Source organism: Petaurus breviceps, unplaced genomic scaffold (genome assembly GCF_028583685.1).
Source record: "Petaurus breviceps papuanus isolate PSGF00001 unplaced genomic scaffold, PetGlider_PUasm1.0 126, whole genome shotgun sequence".
Classification (NCBI taxonomy): domain Eukaryota; kingdom Metazoa; phylum Chordata; class Mammalia; order Diprotodontia; family Petauridae; genus Petaurus; species Petaurus breviceps.
The window spans coordinates 80,501,250-80,520,383 of record NW_027185655.1 but is presented as its reverse complement, the minus strand read 5'-3'; the positions used below and the strand labels follow the sequence as shown (position 1 = coordinate 80,520,383).

General features: G+C 38.0%; 2 pseudogenes; one reads left to right on the top strand and one right to left on the bottom strand.

Moving 5' to 3' along the window:
• Positions 1–2,663: 2,663 nt before the first annotated feature.
• On the bottom strand, positions 2,664–4,468 carry LOC138171188 (NADH dehydrogenase [ubiquinone] 1 alpha subcomplex subunit 3 pseudogene; annotated as a pseudogene).
• Positions 4,469–6,259: 1,791 nt separating this feature from the next.
• On the top strand, positions 6,260–8,522 carry LOC138168455 (heat shock protein HSP 90-beta pseudogene; annotated as a pseudogene).
• Positions 8,523–19,134: the final 10,612 nt, after the last annotated feature.

The window sequence follows — 19,134 nt, the reverse complement described above, 5'->3', positions numbered from 1 at the left end:
AGCTTAAAATAAATCAAGAAAAAAAAAGATGACCCAATAACTTAGAAGTGGAGTATCTTGTTTGTGAAATATCTAGGAAAGTAGTGTTACTGAATAGAAGTGTAACTGTAGGGGAGAAAGCTGTAAGAAGAGGAAGCCAGAGTGATTGACCTTGAATAAGGAACAATTGAGTTCAAATCTAGCCTCAGATACACACTAGCTTGCCCTGGGGCTTCTGTTTTTCTTATTCCGCTAGAGAAGGATATGACAAACCACTCCAGTATATTTGCCAAGAATGTTCCAGGTACAGTATGATCCATGGGGTCACAAAGACATGAACATGACTATCAACACTATGTAAGAAGATTGAAAATGTAGAAGGGCAGTAGGTTATGAAATGTGCTTCCCAATTGAACAAAGCGATAACAAGGCCATAATGACCTTGTGTGTCTGGATATCTAGATAAAAACATTTGATTTGATTCCTGAGTTTCTGGACTCAGGCCTACTCCTAAGCAGTCAATCAAACATTGAATAAATCACAATGACATATGTAATGACTCTATCACTCCTCTTTTTGTTGGATTTTATAATTAGCACAGGGCTTTTTGGGGATCTTTGGATGGAACCACTGAATCATTTGACTGGTCCCATGTAAAGTGAAATGTGTCTCTATTAATTTGATGTTTATGATGCTAAAATTTATTGTATTATTTGGTATTAGGAGAAATTGCCAAAATGCATAGGTCTGAAATTTGTTAACTAGTTAACCTTCAATAAGATGCATCATATCTATTGCGTTCAGATTACTTCACATGATTTAGAAATTATAAAAGTTAAACATAATAATGTTTAAGTGAATTAGGTGTAATTGCTTCATACTTGATAACTTTTTATGGGATCTTAAATGTGATCAGTATAGAAGGCCAATAGTGATTATATACCTGATTTTCTATATAATTTGGAAATACATTTAACAGGATTGCAGTGACCTGATTGATAATAGGTTTATCTCAAGTTTCAGATACATAGTACTGTACAAAATGGTAAACTTTTATATCAGGATGTTGAGTAACTTTTTTTTAAACTTGGATGTTATTAGAGTGTGAAATGAAAGACATTGAAAGACAGTGTAGAAATTGTGTAAAACCAGTTATTTTATTTGATTAGCCTGCTAACTCTGTCTTATAATATTTTGCAAATGCAAGTTAAGGGCCTAGAAATTTCCATCTTTGCCTGTAGATAAGAGGAAGTTACAGCTATAACTATTTGGCTGTAATTTGTGAAAATAGAAGAGTGTTTACTAAATTATTCATGGTTATTGTCATAACGTTGAAATTTAAAATTGTTAATTGACTTGTGTGTGGAAAGGAGGAGTATAAAGGGATGCAGCAGGGTCAATCTCTTCCATCTTACACAGAGGGTGTGTGTGTGTGTGTGTGTGTGTGTGTGTGTGTGTGTTTAATAACAGAGACCACAGTTATGTTAAGGATACATGGGGTGGAAAGACAGGGGCATAAGGCTCAGTCACTTCTCTGGGGTCCCTGTCAAATTCCACATTATTTTGTAAACTCTCCAGATTCTTGGAAATCATCTGTGTGGGTAAAGATCATCACCTTTGGAAAATGAGGTTGTTTGGGTTATGGAGTTCCTAAATAATGAACTTGGATTGCTGAAGATTTGAAGTTTATATACAATATTGACATTATTTCTAATGATTGATCTTTAGATCAGGACACATTTAAACTTGAGAAGAAAGAAAAAAAATAAGTGAAGCACGTTAGGTGAACTCTTTTGTATATGTTTGAGTCCTTGTGAAATTTTATTAATCATTGTAAGTCCATGAGATGAGAAACAACCATATCCAGTTCTAAGTTGTTATGGATTAAACTTGGAATTTGAGGTAAAAACCCTTGAGATTTTAACTGATTTTGGTTTGAGGTTTGAATTGAGGCATATTTCTGATGGATGATTAAGTCAGTAATCCAACATTCTAGAGAAATGCCAAAAATTACTCAGAGGGAATTGGCCGTGATCTGTTGCAGGTAGAGGTTTGTATCTGGGAGAAAGCTGAGAAGATGAACTTTGGCCTAGTCTAAGGAAGGATCTCTTTATCTCAGTTTCCCCATTGTGTTCCTTTTAAACAAGAAAGTTTTCCATTTCACTATTCCAGAGTCTGGCTGTAAGGCGGAATTGTAACTTTATGTTTGGCTGTCAACTGTGACTTTTATGTGAAGTGAAACAGTGCGAAGTATATTTTATCCAGCACTATATGTGTTGAGTCATTAAAGATCAGTTTGATGCTGGTATAACCGTATCTGTTCTTTTTCTTTCTATAGCGATTTCTATAATATGAGCAAGTAGTCAATAGAAGACATAAGCTAAATGTGGGTATGTATGATTTTTCCATTTTCAAACTGAATGTGTAGTCATTCTATATGCTAAACAACTTGGAAAATTACTACTTACTCTAGTCATCTGCCTGTTATATTACATACACACACATTCATGTTTGATACCAATTGGAAAAAAAAAAACACCTGTTTGTACTTCATCTACCACAGTATAAGCTTGTTTTATTATAAATAACTCATTAAATATTCACTGTTTTTTTTTTTCTGTGCCTCTGCAGCCCCTGGAGCCTTCCGCACGTTTATTGGGGGGAGGGGGGTGTGAAGGGGAGGTTCACAGGTTCTTCAGCCACTGGAGGGACGGCCCCTGGGCATCTTGGGGGTGGCTGGACACTTCAGGCATGTTGCCGTCATCTCAGGTGGGAACCGGGTAGTTGTAGGGGGTCGCGTGGTTGATCATGCCGGCGTACTGTGTGTAGGAGCTCAGGGGGAGCACAAGCAGCACCAGGGTGCCCATGGCGAAGGATGTGGTCAGCACTGGCTCCTTGACCCAGGCCTCCTTCAGGAATGGGCCGAGTCTGCCCACAATGTTGGACGCTTTCCCGTTACCTGCAGGGGCAGCTGGGATTTTGCTGTATTCACTGTTTTTCAAATTAATTACTTATACGTCCTCCCAATTTTTTTTTTATTATAATTGAAATGGTCAGCCTCTTAAAAGTAAATTCATTTGTGTAACCATTGAATCTGCGGTTGGAAAACATCTACTTGCAAAAGTGATGTAACTTATGCTTTCATGTATAGGATTGAATCCTCAATACCGTGTTTCCCAGATAATAAGACACTGTCTTATTAATTTTTTTTGGAAAGAAAAACACCAGAGGGCTTATTTTCAGGGGAGGGCTTATGTTGTCCTGCCTCAGCTCTCCTCCACAGCACTGCTCTCAATGGTGCCAGCAAGCAAATCACTGGGGAAGAACAGGATGATGCGCTCACTGCTGCAGCTCTGATTGGATGCAGCTCGGAGCACAGCGTGCGTTTCACGGGGGGGGGGGACGGTGCATACAGAGGGTACCGTAATGTAGCGTGTAGCACCTTCACTACAGTAGCAATCTCAGTAGGGCTTATTTTCGGGGGAGGGCTTATTTTAGAGGAATCTTACACAGTAAGGGGAGGGCTTATTTTCAGGATAGGTCTTATTATCGGGGAAACACGGTAGCATCTGATCCTCCTAAAGGAATTGGAATCAGAGTAGAAAATTTTGAAAAAAATAACAAGATAAGATAATTCTGTATGTCAAATGTAAATGATTCTAATGGGACATATAAAGACTTAAAATTTCTGAAGTTTCAAGTGAACTATGGGTTCCTAGTTTGGTGCCCCCTTATAGTTCTATTGTTAATATGATCTGAACTCTAAGTGGCTTTCACAGCACGAAAGTGCTATTGGAGAAGGAAATTTTGAGAGGTTGTGCCAAATTGTATTGAGTTCTGTATTATATGAGGTTTTAGCAGGAACATGTGAAGAGTCTCTACAAGTAACATGTAGCCAGAAAAAAAAAAAAAAAACAATTCTATTGAAAAATTGCCCTTAAGGACAAGACATTTTCCAGATTGCCCCGAGAAATTTGAGAGACCAGAGACCAGACAACTATATGAAACCTCAATATTCCAAGAAGAATTTTTCTGATCAAATAGACATTGGGAGTGGATTGATGTTCATTATTGTACTACTTGTTTTTGTTTGTTTCACTATATCTGAATACCAAGTTAACTTAGTTATCTTGATGTCATACAAACTTCCTCTCTAAAATTATCCCATGACTTTGAATATTCTTGCTATGGTTTTTGCTATGATTGGTCAAGCTCAATGTTCTTACAGTGATTTCCTACTTGTGTTTTTAGGCAGTTTATGCTTACAAATGGGGGCATCCTTTCTAGCTATATCCCAAAAGACTCTAAAACCCTCAGTATACAGCTGGCCCAGATACCTTGTGGAAGATATTCAGGAGGAATGTTTGGGGAGCTTTCATGGGTGGAATGTGGGTTCCTGATAGGTTAAAGCCATAACAAAGCTACTGTGATAAGTATAAGACTTTGGTTGTCTGGACATCTACCCAATATCATTGGCCTGGATTGTCATGATTTCTGGAGTCAAGCATAGTACTAAGCAGTAAATCAAAAGCTTAGCTAAACTGTGATGACATGTGATGATTCTCTATCATTTATCTTCTCTTTGTTGATTTCTATGTTTACCATGGGGGTTTTCAGGTTGGGGGGCTTGTGGGGGTTCAGTGAATCATCTGACTGCTGCCCCAGACTGAAGATTATTAAATATTTTACAGGGATTCGTCTTTCTGCCTCAATTTTAAGTAACTTATATGATGATTGCACTTCTCTTAGAATTATCATGGAGTGCCTGTTTTTTTTTTTTCTTCAGTTTCGAACTTGCCCAAAAGTTTGGATGGGAAAGACAAAGAATATCCCTGTTCAGGGAAATTATGGACACCGCAGGAGGTCTTTGGTGGCCAAACAGAAGATTTGGTACAAGTTCTTGAAAATGATAGGGAGCTATTAGAGTTTATTGCATGTCTTTGGAGTGTAGGGGGGGGGTCACCCAATTAGACCACATTTTGGGAAAATCATTTTAATGGCTGAATGGAGGATGGATTAGAATGGGGAGAGACTTGAGGCAGGCAAATTCAACAGCATTCTATGGAATTATCCATGTGTGAGGTTATGACAGCCTGTACTAGAGCAACATCTGTGTCAGAGGAGAGAAAGGGGCATATTTAAGAAATATTGCAAAAGTGAACTAGACAGTTTCGGCAAGTAGTTTGTTATGGTAGTTGAGAAATGGTAAGGAGTCGAGAATAACTCCTTGATTTCAAACCTGAAAGACTGAGAGGCTAGTAATGCCCTCTACAGTAATAAGAATGGGGAGTGTGTGTGTGTCTGTGTGTGTGTGTGTGTGTGTGTGTGTGTTGGAGGGGACAATTAAAGGGAAAGATAATGTGTTCTATATTGGACATATTGTTTTTAAGAAGTTCCCTGGACATTCATTCTGAGATATCTGAAAAGCAGTTGAAAATGTGACATTGAAAGTCAACAGACAGATTAAGGTGGAATATGGAGTTTTAAGAATTGTCAGTATAGAGATTTATGGTAATTAAATACATGAAAGCCAGTTGAGATCCCCCAATGATGTAGCATTGATAGAGAACAGTAGAGGATTTATGGCAGAACCCTGAGTGACACCAACAGTTACCAGTTATGATATAGAAAAGGATCCAGCAAAATATACAGTGAAGGAATGGTCAACTAGGTAGGAGAAGCAGGAGAAAGTTACATACCAAAATCCTATAAAGAAGAGAATATCAAAATGGAGAGAGTGAAGAAGACAGTGATCAAGTATTTGCAAGCATCGACACTAGCTGTCATTAAATACCCCTATTTCCTTTTGTGGCTGGAGAGTCCAAAGGCAGTCTACAATAGGTAGCTCCATTTCCTTTCTTTCTTTGCTTTTTTTTCTTTTTAATGTTTTGGTCTTTATTAAGTTGTTTGTTTACTTTAATTTACAAGATTCAGATCCACAATTGCTTGAGTTTCAAATTTTCCTTCCCTCCCTCCCGCTACCCCCCCCACATGATGCCATGCAATCAAGTATATGATCTGCAAATACTATCACATTAGACATTAGTCAGGTTATAAAGAAGGACTGTATCAGGTGGAATGAAGAATTGGAAAGAGGAAACAAAATAATACAAGAAAAAGAAAAAGATTAGGTAGTTTGCTTCAATCTGGATTAAACACAGTTCTTTCTAGTTCTTTCTCTGAATGTAGACATCTCTCTCCATCATGAGTCTTTTGGGGTTGACTTATAACATGCATTGTTGAGAAGAGTCCAGTCTATCAAAGTTGGTCATCAAGCTTCTCTTGTGCCAAGCTCCTCACGGTACCTTGTCTTCGGTGCCGCTGGACTCTGCACTTCGCTCAACCGGCCTTCTTATCCACAACCACTCAAGATGCCTGAGGAAGTACAGCATGGAGAGGAGGAGGTGGAGACCTTTGCCTTCCAGGCAGAGATTGCCCAGTTTATGTCCTTGATCATCAACACCTTCTATTCCAATAAGGAAATCTTCCTTCGAGACATCATTTCCAATGCATCTGATGCCTTGGACAAGATCCATTATGAGAGTTTGACAGATCCTTCCAAATTGGACAGTGGTAAAGAACTAAAGATTGACATCATCCCCAACCCTCAGGAGCGTACTCTGACTTTGGTGGATACTGGCATTGTCATGACAAAAGCTGATTTGATCAATAACTTGGGGATCATTGCCAAGTCTGGCACCAAGGCTTTCATGGAGGCTTTGAAGGCTGGAGCAGACATCTCCATGATTGGTCAGTTTGGTGTGGGTTTCTATTCTGCTTACTTGGTGGCAGAGAAAGTAGTTGTCATCACCAAGCACAATGATGATGAACAGTATGCCTGGGAGTCTTCTGCTGGTGGCTCTTTCACAGTCCTTGCTGACCATGATGAGCCTATTGGTAGGGGCACCAAGGTGATCTTACATCTGAAAGAAGACCAGACAGAGTATCTGGAAGAGAGGAGGGTCAAGGAGGTTGTGAGGAAGCACTCTCAATTCATTGGCTATCCCATCACACTTTATCTGGAGAAAGAACGAGAGAAGGAAATCAGTGATGATGAGACAGAGGAAGACAAAGAGAAAGAAGAGGAAGAACCAGCCAAAGATGAGGAGAAACCCAAGATTGAAGATGTAGGATCTGATGAAGAAGATGAAGGCAAGGACAAGAAGAAGAAAACCAAGAAGATCAAGGAGAAATACATTGATCAGGAAGAGCTGAACAAGACTAAACCCATCTGGACACGTAACCCTGATGACATCAGCCAAGAGGAATATGGCGAGTTTTATAAGAGCCTCACCAATGATTGGGAAGATCAGTTGGCAGTAAAACATTTCTCTGTGGAAGGTCAGCTGGAATTCAAAGCTCTGCTCTTCATCCCCCACTGGGCTCCTTTTGATCTCTTTGAAAACAAGAAGAAGAAGAACAACATTAAGCTGTATGTACGGAGTGTGTTCATCATGGACAGTTGTGATGAGCTAATTCTTGAGTATCTTAATTTTATCTGAGGTGTGGTAGACTCTGAGGATCTGCCCCTCAACATTTCCAGAGAGATGCTGCAGCAGAGTAAGATCTTGAAGGTCATACGTAAGAACATTGTCAAGAAGTGTCTAGAGCTCTTCTCTGAACTGGCAGAAGACAAAGAAAACTATAAAAAGTTCTATGAGGCCTTTTCGAAAAATCTGAAGCTTGGAATCCATAAGGACTCAACCAACAGGCACCGTCTATCTGAACTGTTACGTCATCACACATCTCAGTCAGGAGATGAGATGACTTCCTTGTCTGGATATGTATCTAGAATGAAGGAAACCCAGAAATGCATCTACTATATCACTGGTGAGAACAAAGAACAAGTGGCCAACTCTGCTTTTGTGGAACGGGTGCGGAAACGTGGTTTTGAAGTGGTATACATGACAAAACCCATTGATGAGTACTGTGTGCAGCAGCTAAAGGAATTTGATGGGAAGACCCTTGTCTCTGTTACTAAGGAAGGGTTAGAACTTCCAGAGGATGAAGAAGAGAAGAAAAAAATGGAGGAGAGCAAGGCCAAGTTTGAGAACTTGTGCAAGCTAATGAAGGAAATTCTGGATAAGAAGGTTGAGAAAGTGACAATCTCCAATCGGCTGGTGTCTTCACCCTGTTGCATTGTGACTAGCACATATGGCTGAACGGCCAACATGGAACGCATCATAAAGGCCCAGGCATTGAGAGACAACTCCACAATGGGTTACATGATGGCCAAGAAGCACCTGGAAATAAACCCAGATCACCCCATTGTGGAGACTCTCAGGCAGAAGGCTGAGGCTGACAAGAACGATAAGGCTGTGAAAGACCTGGTAGTGCTGCTTTTTGAGACAGCTCTGCTATCTTCAGGTTTCTCCCTTGAAGATCCCCAGACTCACTCAAATCGAATTTACCACATGATTAAGCTAGGTCTTGGCATTGATGAGGATGAGGTGACAGCAGAAGAACCCAGTGCTGCTGTTCCTGATGAAATCCCTCCCCTTGAAGGAAATGAAGATGCATCCTGAATGGAGGAGGTGGACTAGAGGAAGCTCTGCATGAGACCCCCACCCTCTGTATAGTTCCCTGTCTTTGCCCACAGCAGCAGTTAGGGGCCCTGTCCTTGCCTGGCTCCCATCTGCCAATGTCTAGTGGTTTTTTTTCCCTCCTGTTTTCCAGTGTATTAGGGCAGGGCTTACAGGGTCCCTGTTCCACCTCTCCTGATCTTGGGGAGTAGGATGTTGTGTATTGTGGGCTGTTAATGTTTATTTTGTTCTGAAATTAAAGTATGCAGAATAAAAGAGAATGCAGTTTTTTACACGGAAAAAAAAGTTGGTCATCAAACATACATTGTGTCTGTAATTATGTGCAAATTTATACTGGTTCAACTCTTCTCCCTCAGCATCAGTTTCTATAAGCCTCCCCAGGTAAATATGAAGTCCAACTGCTCCTTATTTTTTATAGCACAATAGTATTCCATTACATTCATATACCACAACTTGTTCAGCCATTCCCTACTTGATGGGCACCCCCTTTATTTCCAATTCTTTGACACCACAAAAACAGCTGCTATAAATATTTTTGTACATATAGGTATCTCTCCCACTTTTATGATCTATTTGGGATACAATACTAGTAGTGGTATTTCTGGCTTAAAGAGTATGCACTTATTCATAGCCCTTTGGGAATAATTCCAGATTGCTCTCCAGAATGGTTGGATCAGTTCACAACACCACCAAGCATGCATTAGTGTTGCAATTTTCCTACATCCTCTCCAGCATTTGTTTTGTTTTTCCTGTTTTGTCATCTTAGCCTGTCTGACTGGTGAGATGTGATGCCTCAGAGTTGTTTTGATTTGCATTTCTCTAATCAATAATGATTTAGGGCACTTTTTCAAATTCTTATAGATATCTTTAATTTCTTCCTCTAAAAACTGACAATTAATATGCTTTGAACATTTATCAATTGGGGAATGACTTTTATTCTTATAGATTTGACTCACTTCTATGTATATTTTAGAAATGAGTCCTTTATCAGAGACATAGGTTGCAATAATTCTTTCCCAATTTCCAACTTCCCTATTAATCTGGGTTACATTGGCTTTGTTTGTATAGCAGCTTTGAAATTTATTGTAATCAAAATTATCTATTTTGCATTGTATAATTCTCTCTAATTTTTGTTTGGTAATACAATCGTTTCCTCTCCACAAATCAGACAGGTAAACTATTTCTTGCTTTCTGAGATTGCTTACAGTATCAGCTTCTATATCTAGACCAGGCATCCATTTAGAATTGATTTTGGCATATGGTGTTAGATAAAGGTCTATGACCAATTTCTGCCATACTATATTCCATTTTTCCCCAGCAGTTTTGTCAAATAGTGAGTTCTTATCCCCAAAACTGGGGTGAATTGGTTTACCAAACAATAGGTTACTATAGCCATTGACTGCTGAGTCTTGTGTGCCCAATCCATTCCATTGATCCTCTACTTTATTCCTCAGACAATACAAAGTAACTTTTATGACTGCTGCTTTATAATACAGATAAAAATCTGTTACAGCCAGTCCACCTTCCCTAGCATTTCTTTTGATTAATTTCCTTTATATTCCGGACTAATTTTTCTTTCAAATGAATTTTGTTACTATATTTTCTAGCTGTATAAAGTATTTTTTGGTAAATTGATTGGAATGGCACTAAGTATATTATTTAAATTAGGTAAAATTGTCATTTTTATTATATTAGCTAAAGCCAGCCATGAGCAATTGATGTTTTTCCAATTAGTTATATCTGTCTTTATTCTTGTGATAAGTGTTTCATAGTTGTGATCATGTAGGTCTTGGGTTTGCATTTCCTTTCTTTTTAGTCTCTTCTTACCTCTCCAAAATTCAACTGAAGTGTTCTCTCCAACATTACTAGCAATCTCTTATTTGGCAAATATAATGCCTTTTTCTCAATCTTCATCCTTCTATACTTTTCTGCAGCATTTGATACATCACCTAATCCTTGTTATTTCCTTCACTCTAGATTTCACATGACAGTATTCCTTCATGCCTCATTCCTAGTTATCTGTCTTCTCCGTGGTCTCTTTTTCTGTATATTCACTACAGTAATTGTTGCCAAACTGTGGGTGTCCAACATGACTCTCCCTTGGTCCCTCTATTCTTCTCTACATTGTTTCACTTAATGATCCCGGAAACTCCCATGTATTCAATCACCTTCTCTATGTTTATGGCTCCCAAAGCTACTTATATAGTCCTTGTTGCTGTCTGTTCCTTCATTCTCAGAGAAGCTCAATTACATCAGAAGGGTGATATCTGAACTTCCAAGTTAATTGGCTTTAAGTGAGACAGAGGTGTGCAAAGTCTTCAGTCTTATTCTCTCCTCCAGATTCATCAGAGTCCAGTGACAAGACATAAGTCAGGATGACTGGCAATGGCCTAAAATTCAGTTGGAAACCTTGGACTTTTAAAGGCAAGATCTTTCCTAGGTCTCAATTTGTCTAAAACAACACCAATTCAATCTCACACCCACAAGGCTAATTAGCATCTCAAACTGAATGATCTATGATTATCTTAAAGTTAACATATCCAAAACTAAACAGCAGGGGCAGAGCCAAGATGGTGGAGTAAAAGCAGGAACATGTTCTATCTTATGCTGTTCGAACTGTGCGAGATAAGCGCATGGTCCAACCCCTGCCCCAGAGCAAGAGGTGGTGGCAGCACAGTGCCTACAGCTGCTACTGTGTGGTTGTCTCTGGAGCTTCTGGCACAAAAATAGTAGGGAGATCAAGTGACCATTCAGAGGGTAATCTCTGCTGCATTAACTTGCTTGGATCTGGTTTGCAATCTTGGGTGGTGGTCCTGGACTGACAACGACTGCAAAAATGCCAGACACAGCTCACTCAACTCTGGAAGCAGAGGTCTGCCTTGGCAAAGACCTCAAAACTCAAGTAATTGGCTGGCAAAATTAGCAAGCAGAGGAAGCGCAATCAAACCATAGAACACTTTTGAGGGCACAAAAAGAAAAAAAAAACACATGAAACCAGAACAAACAACTAAGTCAAAACTCCTGCTTCAAAAGCTTCCAAGAAAAATATGAATTAGATGCAAGCCATAGAGGAGCTCAAGAAAGATTTTGAAAATCAAGTAAGAGAAGTTGAGGAAAAAATGTGAGGAGATATGAGAAGATGCAAAAAATTCATGAGAAACAAGTCAACAGCCTGACTGAAGAAAATTACACCTTAAATAATAGACCAACTGAAATGGCAAAGGAGGCCCAAAAAGCCAGAAGGAGAAGATTGCCTTAAAAAGTAAAATTGCCCAGATGGAAAATGAATTTCAAAAACTCAATGAAGATAATAATTCCTTCAATGGTAGATTGGGGCAAATGGAAGTTTATGACTCTTATGAGAAATCAAGATACTATAAAACAGATCCAAAGAAATGAAAAAAAAGTAGAAGGCAATGTGAAATATATCATTGGAAAAAAAAAACCACTGACATGGAAAATAAGTCCAAGAGAGATAATTTAAAAATTATTGGACTACCTGAAAGCCATCATCAAAAAGATCCTAAAAATCATCCTTCAAGAAATTCGCAAAAAAAAATTGCCTCGATATTCTAGAAGCACGGGGCAAAATAGAAATGGAAATAATTCATCAATTGCCTGTTGAAAAAAAGCCAAAAAAGAAAACTCCTAGGAATATTATAGCCAAATTCCAGAATTCCCAGTTTTAGGGGAAAATATTAAAAACAATCAGGAAGAAAAATGTGAGTATTGTGGGTCTACAATTAGGATAACACAAGAACTACCAGTTTCTGCATTAAGTTTTTGAAGGGCTTGGATTATGATATTTCAGAGGTTAAATGAGTTCAGATTCAAACCAAGAATCACTTACCCAGCAAAAATGTAAAATGCTTCAGTGGAAAATGATGGACACTCAATGAAATAGAGGACTTTCAAGCATCCTTCATGAAAAAAAACAACAGAGCTGAACAGAAAATTTGATTTTAAAATGCAAGAGCAAGAGAAGCATGGGAAGATAAAGAGGAAAAAGAAATCATAAGGAACATATTAAAGGTTTTTTATCTCTTTTTATTTATATTTCTTTTTATTTATTTATTTTTTTATATTTATACCTATTTATATTTCTTCATGGAAAAATGGTAATTTTAACTCATGAGACTTTTCCCAGTAAGAGGATAGTTGAAGGTAATATATATACACATATACACACATACATATATGTATGTATAGGAGGTTGTATATGTGTATATATATGTGAGTCTATGTATATGTGTTTACCTGTATACATAGGCAGAGGACACAGGACCAGTTGTATATAAAGGGATGATATCTAAAATTAAAGTTAAGAGGTGAGAGAGGAAAATATTGGGAGAAGAAGAAAAGCAAAAATAGAATAGTGTAAATTATTTCATATAAAAGAGGCAAGATAAAACTGTTACAATGGAGGGGAGGAGCAAAAAGGTGAAAGCAACCTTACTCTCATTGAATTTAGCTTAAGGAGGGAATAATATACAAGCAATTGAGTATCTAACCTTACAGGAAAGTAGGGGGGAAAGGGGATAAGAGGAGGAATGATAAGAGGGAGGGCAGATTAGAGGAGAGGATATTTAGAAACAAGCACTTTTGAAAAGGGACAGGGTTGATGTAGAACATAGACTAAGTGTGGGGCAGGATAAGATGGAGGGAAATATGGTTAGTTTTTCACAATATAACTAATATGGAAATGTTTTGCCTAGCTACATATGTAAAACATTATATATATATATATATATATCAACCAAATTTTCTCTACATTTACTTTCTGTTCTTTTAAAAGTAGTACTAGATAAAATTGGTACATAATTGCATATTTTATGTGAAATACTCTTAATAATCAAGTCAACCATACAAATATTTTGGTAACATGAACTCCAAAAGCAGCAATAAGGAAGTATTCCAATTACTGAATGAAATTTAAATATTGTCCAAATTTTCCTATCATAGATACCAGAACTAAAACTCCCCATTATCATTTATCAAAACTTGAAAGTGGAATATTATAGAAAATATTAACTTTTCATAATTAACATCTAATCAAATAGGTGAGATATAGTTTTCCCATTTCCCCTTCTTCAGGATTACCATCAGAGATTTTCAACTGAAATATCATTTAAAGTTGATCTAGCCCAAATCTTTCATTTTATGTAAAAAAAATATTGGAGATCAGGCAGATAAATTCATGAAAATAAGCATATATTAAATGCCACTATATGCCAGTCTTTGTGCTATTAGATAAAAAAAAAAAAACTTTGTCAAGGTCACACATTACTAAGTGGTATAGCTAGAAGTCAAAATTCAGACCTCTGATTTCTTCCCACTACAGAAAAAATCCTCATGGGTATGTCCTGTCTGTATATACTGGACAAAGTAGGAAGAAACAAAGAGATGAATTCATGGAAACTTAGTAAGAGTTATATGAAATGATGCAGAATAATTTTAATAGAAGAAGTGGAACAATTCAAACCATAACTGCAGAATGGTAAAGGGGGAAAATGTTTATTTACTCATTTATTTATTTGTTTTTTTCTTTTTTGTTTTGCTTTCAACATTCAATTTTATGATATTTAGAGTTCTATTTTTTAAAATATTTATTTCTGTCTGCTTGCAGTATTTTATCTTTGACTTGATATTTCTGCAATTTGGGTAAAATAATGCTTCAAGTTTTCATTTTGGAATCTCTTTCAGTAGGTGAACAGTGGGATTCTTTTGATGACTATTTCACCCTCTGCCTCCCTAATCATGGCAGTTTTTCTTGATATTATTTTTTTTCTTCTTTGGAGGGGCAATTGGGGTTAAGTAACTTGCCCAAAGTCACATAGCTAGTTAAGTGTCTGAGCCAGATTTGAACTCAGGTCCTCCTGACTCCAGGGCTTGTGCTCTATTCACTGCATCACCTAGCCACCCCTTTCCTAGATAATTTCTTGAAAGATGATGTCCAGTCTCATTTCCACATCATAGCTTTTAGGTAAACAAATAATTATCAATTTATGTCTCTTGTTGTTTTTGAAAAACGTCAGTTGTTTTTCAAATGAGATATTTCACCTTTTTTATTATTTTTATTTTATTTGACTGATTCTTACTGCCTCCTAGAGTCATTGGCTTCCACTTGCCCAATTCCAAATTTTTCTTATGACACTCCATTTCCTTTATTTGTACAAAATAATCATATCCCGACTGGGAAAAAATGTGGTTTAAGGTTTAAACAAGTCTTTCTGTCTTGAAGCCTCTATTTTAAAGGCTTACTACTAACAGCTTTAGCTCCAGCATCTTTGGGTTTCGATTTAGTAGAATTGGGGTCAGTAGGCTTAGCAGCCTTGGAATCACTGGGATTTGTGGCCTTGGAATCAGATTTGGTGACCTTATTATCAGACTTGGCAGTCTTAGCATCACATTTTGTGACCTTGGGGGCAGATTTGGTAACCTTGGCATCAGCACTGACCTTGGTGACAGACTTGGTGACATTTGGGTAAGTGTGTGGGTTTGGTAGTCTTGGTATCAAGGGTTTTGTCAAATTTAGTCAGGCTCTGGGATCCTAGAGCTTGGACCCTTGATGCCGACCCTAGCACCTGGATGCTTGGTAGTCATCTTGTGGCTAGCACACTGGGTTATGGCTTTGGGGATCTTGTGCTTGAGGAGCTTGACTTTGGAGGCCTTGGTGTTGTGGGACTTGATGGCCTCTGGTTGTACCTTGATGGCTTTTGCGATCTTGACCTGAATCTTTTTCAGCCCCTTCTTGTTCTGTTTCTTGACAAAGCTCACATTTCTAAAAAACTTGGGATCAACCACTTTCTGAGACTTATATCTCTGCGATAAGGTTTCTTGATTCCATCTCTGTGCCATTTTTGTGTTTAGTTGTGGATGGTATGGTTCTTAGACTTATCCATCTTCACACTGCAGCCTGAGCTAACTCTACTGACTGAAAGAAGCCAAAGTGAGAGAGAAAGAAGGAATAAGTGAGGATTCTAGGAAGATGGGGGAGTAGGTCAAAAAATTTAAATCTCTCAATATCTTCCCCCCACAAAGTTAAAACAACACCTTAGGGCAAGCAAAGTGTGACTGGAGATAAATAAGAACAGAGAAATAACTGGGGTCCTCCTGGGACAATTTGAACTGAAAAACTAGAAGAACACTCTCAGGAAGAGTTATGGTCCCTGTGAAGAGTGAACAACTCCAGACTAGTTCCGATTTAACAGTTTTAAAGTGCCAAACCTCTTAAATAAGCCCTGAGTTTAGTTGGCTTTAGAGGCTGGCTTAGCCTCAGACACTGAAAGTTGAACACCACAGATAGTGAGGGGCATTGGGCATTTGACCACGCGTGGATCAGGGGACGCTCTGATGGCCAGCAATGCCAGACCAAGCTGTGCTTCAAAGAGCTGCAGGGGTGAGAATGAACCAACACACAGCCAGTGAGGGCAGAAGCAGTGGAGCAGAAAGTCCCTAGCTGTGGCTTTTTAAAGGAGGTTAGAGCTTTGCCTTTGATTTCAGTCTAGAGGGAAGAACTGAAGATCTGGGTAAAGAGCGGACTACATTAGCCAAAACCCAGGGTTAGAAGTGACTACAGATAAATAAGACATCACCACAAAAAAACAAATTCACAGGCAAAAGAGAAAGAATCCAACTAAAAAAAACTATTATGGGTATATAGATGACCAGGATTCATCTTCAGAGGAGTAAGTTGAAATAAATAAAATCCCAAAGAGTGACATCAAATGGTCACCTGCCCAAAAAGAATTTATAGAAGACCTTAAAAAAGATTTAAAAAATCAAATGACAGAGCTGGAGGAAAAACCAAAAAATAATAACAATCCAAGAAAAACAATAAGGGTATGAAAGAAAAGTCAACCAACTAGAAAAGGTAATCCAGAAAATTAAGCAAGAAAATGAAACCTTGAAAACTAGAATTGGGCAAAGTTAATCCTGCAAAATTATAAGACATCAAGAAATAATTAAGCAAAATATGAATAATAAAAAAAACAACACCAAAAAATAAATAAAGAAGGGAAAATTTTAAAATAATTGGACTAACTGGAATTTTTGGTCAAAAAAGAATCTTGATAAAATAGTGCAATAAATAATTAAATAAAATTGTCCTGAATCATTAGAAAAAGGGGTGGAAGTAGAGATAGAAAAAAATCCAACAATCACCACTTTAAAAAGATTCTACAAGGAAAACTCATAGTAATATCACAGTTAAATTCTAAAATCCCCAGTTCAAGGAAAAAAAAAGTATTAAATGCAGCAAAATTAAAAAAAAAATTAAACCGAATGGTGCCAAAAATAGAATCATACAACATCTAGCAGCAGAAACATTAAAGCACTGCAGGGCTTAGAACACATCATATCTAAGATCAAAAGAATTGGTTCATTGGTCAAAAATATCAACCCCTGCCATGTTAACTATTATCTTGAGCAAAAACAAAAAGTGGAGATTTGAAAAATTCAGGTTTTCAAGACTTTTTTCCTCAGCTTAATAGATAATTTAACATGCAAGAACGAATATAAACATAAGGTACATAACAAAGATGGGTTATAAGGGATTGTAATGCGAATGTAAATTTTAAAGATCTTCCCTGCCCCTGGGCTAACGTGCACCTGGAGCCTGGGGTGGGAGGCTTGTTTTTCAGTAGATACTTTTTGATTGGCCAGTGGGTCAATAAGGTTGTTACATTCTCTGAGCCAGGAGAAGGCTATATAAGCCCTGATGTGTAGCTTTGTTTTGGGACTCACTTTGAGAAGTGTTCTGTGATTTGATCTGAATTCTGGGAAGCCGTTGTTGAGAGTCCCCCGGCTTTGAAAAACCCAGAATGTGGAAACCCAGATGTTGACTGGGTATGGATGTAATGGTTGGACAGTTTGGAAATCTGTCTACTTGATGTTTCTGTCTTGATAATTATGCCTGTATACTTTGAGGTTCAGGGTGCTGACCTTTTCTCCTGAACAAGGTAAACGATATATGTCTGACTGATTAAAGTAAGCTTGTTAACCCATTTTGAGTTGCTTTCCTTTAACAAAGCAGATCCAAGAACCTGTGTGAGCAGGCACCCTGGGGACACTGGGGTGCTTGCTGCTACAGGGATAGATAAGGACAGATTGTTCACGTTTCATCTATGTAAAATGTAAAATTTATGTTTACAATTCTTATTAATAATTGGGTAGTTCATAAGAAAGATTGGGGAAAACATGAGCATGATATGAATTTTAAAATAAAAAAAAAACATTTAGGAACAGCTAAAAGGAGTAATTATTTTATACCAATGAGGTGCAAGCGGAAGAATTGTTATACAATAATGAGATGGAGGAGGAGACCTGGAAGTTCTGGTAACCTATTTTCATTTGGATTGGGTGCAAGAGAGAACAATACATAGCTACACACATACACATATTCATATTCATATATATATACAAATATGTATATGCATATGTATACTTATACATGCACACACATATACATGTACACATATATGCTTATATTTCAAAGAGTATAGAAGTCTTCTAAATTCAGAAGAAATAAAATGGTAAGACTATAGGGAGGGGGAAGAGGACAAGGGAGGGATCTTTAGAAGGGAGGGTGAGAGAATAGGTAAGTAGGGGTATAAAAGGGTGTTTAGATTTATGGGAATGAGAGGATAAGAGAGGGATCCTTGGCGGGGGGTAGACAAATCATAGGAGGGCAAGGTAAAAAGGTAAAGTAGAGGAGACAGGAGGGATAAGAAACAAGAGATATGCATGTACATAAAAACAAAGATCTGAAGATCTGGAGTAGTAGAGACTCAGATATGTTTCTATACATGTATGTGTATGCATATGTCTATGTCTATGTGTTGTAATGTAACCCAAATCACATGCCACCTGATTTGGATCCCACCATCAAGCCCACTTATATTTTGTCTTTGTCTCTATCCTAAATCCTGTAACCACTTGTAATAGATTAAAGGCATAGTCCTGGGTAGAGTGGATCACCCAAGTCACAGTCCCCTGTTCACTTATCTTTCCCTGAGTTAGTGCTTCATTAAATCAGTAAACCTTGAAGCAGCATTTTCTATAAGGATTATGGTGTAGGTCTGTATAGTGAAGCAAGTCTATCCCATATAAGAGACCACCCTGTTCTGGGATGCTGACCCAGCAAGGTCCTCCACCCAGAATGCTGAGCAAGCAGGGTCCCCAACACGCTTCACCCAGAAGATGACCCTCATCTGTTCCATGATCCCAGCCTGTTCAGGGAATTCCACTCCCCCTGTGCCCTGCACCCTTTACCCTCCACCCTGTTCTAAGAGGGATCGCTGTCACACTTTGCACCATGTTTCCCAAATTAGCCCTGAGCTATAAATCCAATCAATGACTGTTCCTGGCTTCTGCAAGTTATTGTTTATGCTAGCCCCCCTCCCTAATTCTTGTTTTTCCTTTATATGCATTGCCTGTACCTCAATTCAGGACTATCTGGTTTGAATGTATACTCCAGACAGTTGCACCCTTCATTAATAAATCAACATCTAAATTTATCTAAAACCCCAATCTTGTTCTCACTCTTATTCTTTTCACAACAATGTATATGTATATGCACACATGTATGTATATGTATATGCATATGTGTATG